This window comes from Aedes aegypti, chromosome 1 (genome assembly GCF_002204515.2).
Source record: "Aedes aegypti strain LVP_AGWG chromosome 1, AaegL5.0 Primary Assembly, whole genome shotgun sequence".
NCBI lineage: Eukaryota > Metazoa > Arthropoda > Insecta > Diptera > Culicidae > Aedes > Aedes aegypti.
This window is the reverse complement of record NC_035107.1, coordinates 197,226,812-197,229,599: the sequence shown is the minus strand read 5'-3', so window position 1 is coordinate 197,229,599 and position 2,788 is coordinate 197,226,812. Positions and strand designations below refer to the sequence as shown.

At 43.1% G+C, this 2,788-nt stretch overlaps 1 long non-coding RNA gene across 1 annotated transcript; it reads left to right on the top strand.

The window, feature by feature from the left end:
- Positions 1-957: 957 nt before the first annotated feature.
- LOC110674587 lies at positions 958-2,533 on the top strand. The gene is made up of 3 exons (XR_002499014.1): positions 958-1,615; positions 1,812-1,973; positions 2,040-2,533. It is a non-coding gene; the product is annotated as an uncharacterized LOC110674587 (long non-coding RNA).
- The last annotated feature ends 255 nt before the right edge of the window (positions 2,534-2,788 follow it).

The window sequence follows — 2,788 nt, the reverse complement described above, 5'->3', positions numbered from 1 at the left end:
ATCTGTACTACTCAAGTATTCCATCAGACCTTTCAAATTAATATTTGAGCTGCCCTAGATTATGTGATGAGCATTGGCATCACTGCTCACAATCAGCGGAAGGCTTTTTGTTACACAGTGTACGACAACTCATCTGAAATCATCCGTTGGGGATGGTTCACTATGAAGTAAATTAACCGAACAATAGACGTATTTTCTATTGAGGTCACCAACAGAAACATCAATTGCGACAGCACATACATCTCTTATTGTTAACTCAGAAATGGGTGTAGCAACGATTGCTTTATTTACGAGCACACATGCACGAGGCATGACACGCGAGTTCGCCGTTTCATGTTTACTGAAAGCAGAAAAAACTTGGTCCACAAGGTTACCTAGATAGAAGTTCCCCTTACAAAAGTACGGTGCTTGAACTAGCGCTACTTGGGGTGTACAATTTTGCATCAATCTGCAAAGATTGATGGTTGCTGTTCTTTTATGCTGAAGATTGACTTGAACCATCCTAACCGTAGTCACTACCCAAACTATATATGAATAAGCTTTTTGCAATTTTAGCACAAAAAGGACAATCAATGAAGAAACCAGATCGGTATCTATTAAAAGTCGCCATAGGCGAAAAAGCACAGAATACACTGCAAAACGCATAATGCGAATCCATACAAATTTAAACTAAATAAAAACATATTCATAATCCCACCCTTATTTAGCCTCAGGCTTGAGACTGAAGATGGACAGCCGATTATCACGTAGAAACACAAGGCCGCCTGCACCATTGCTCCGGGTAGCACAGGAAGGGCACAGGCTCCGTTAGAGATTATGTTTTATTTGGACCCCCTTACCATTCATTCCTAGGCACGGTACGCATCACACCATGAATTAGGTGTCACCTGTGAGGTGGACTTTATCCACTTTATCCACCGGCAGTGTTATATTTCAGCCAATTGAAACAATCGCTACCGACACTACGTGGCTATCTAGGCTGATCGGGAAAACGAGGTTAATATTGATGATTAACTCCTGACGTCAACTACAGTAGCTAAAGCTCTCAGTAGACAGTGTCAAATATTTTGCTGGGATTCGACAGCGGGCCCAACATTTGTTTGTCTCTATTGGAATTTCTCTATTGTCAAATGAAAGTTTGGACTGCTGTCAGACTTCAATTAAATATTTGACACTGTGTACTACTTGCTTGAGATATAGTCAAACCTAATTCCACAAATTGCAACACGTTTCGGTGAGTCACACCCATTTTTTCAAGCACACCCCAATCTCAGCCAGCACAGAACTGAGAACACCTACAAAGGGGCAATATTTTTCTCCTGAGTGCGAAACAATACACCAAACTCATGAATTCCATGTGCTACTAGGCTTGAAACTGCATGAAGCAAGTGGCCACAACATAAATATTTTATTAGCAAGCGGCGATTTATTGATCCTACAAGCTGCGATAATTTACGACCTAGTCCGGCTTTTCGATTCAAGAGTTCCAACTAAGTTTAGTTTCATATACCTACTATACTCTGCCGTGTAGTGACTAGAACAACATGGGGCACATCGAGCTCCTCCATCATACGATCTGTGGTGAGAGTGAGCAGAGCCTTAGAGTTAGGAGCAGGTGAGCTCATAGATTGTGTGCGGCATTTTCTCCTCTAACAACATCTGCTTTGGCTTAGAGCTTGTTTCCCAAACTGTGGGTCACGACCCCTGTTCGATTTCATATATTTTGCCCATAATTAGTGGGAAACTACTCTGAAGCCGAGCCAGGTATTACAATTTGATAAGATAATACTCATATAACATAACTATTTCAGAGTTTTAAGTTAGCTGAAAACATCCACAATGAATTAAAAAAAAAAATCATCGATGGGTCATAATGGACCAATGCACGAGCTCACTAGTTTGACGATAATGCGGTGCCGAGTTCATCTGTTCCTATGGTCACTTAAATAAATCCGTTGACTTATTTTGGGAAGGTATGAACAATGATTGTTAATTATTGGATCACTTATAAATTTAGAAGCCTTTACTGTATTCCACAGAAATCTTGTATCTTGGTGAGTCGTGAGAAATAAACCACAACAGGCTAGGTGGAACGTGCATCCAAAAAGATAAGGAAGCTATGATTAGGAGAGTAGGTTCCCGCATACGTGATGTTTCTTTCGTCATTCGTACCAAAAACCGGCCTCCCCTGCACGTTTTCCATTGAGGTGAGCTGGCAAAAGCCTAAGTATGCCGTCTGTCAAGAATAGTAGAGTGCAATTAAAATTCAAAGTCTGCTCCCATTTCCGGATGGCCAGCTTGTGCGACGAGGATGAGCGGCACTCGATTCGTGATTTGAAACTCGAACGTGGACTGCACAAGAGGAACGATTCCTAGACTGGGCCCATACATTTCAAGGGGATGAAAACGGTTTCCCAAACGGAACCAGTCTGATTTCGAACGCACTGGAGCAGCACGTGGCGAAGACAAGGGGATGCTGGATGTTGTCCGAAATGAGCTTAGGATGCCTGCACGCTTAGAATAATTTATACGGTGGATGGCCGTGTAGTTCCGGCGTCCAGAATAGAACTACGGACAACCCGTTCCGGTGGTAAGAGTCCACCAAACGGGGTAACCCCAATTCAAGGTGTGATGCGAAAAACCGTGCTGAGGAATGAATGGTCGAAGGGGTGAAAAAGATGTTCGGCCATTAACGGAGCCTGTGGGGCACCTGGGCACCCCTCACAGTATTTTGTCCCTTACCGCGTTAATGCAGGGCTCTGGCGTGGTGGACCTCTTTTCCCGTGCT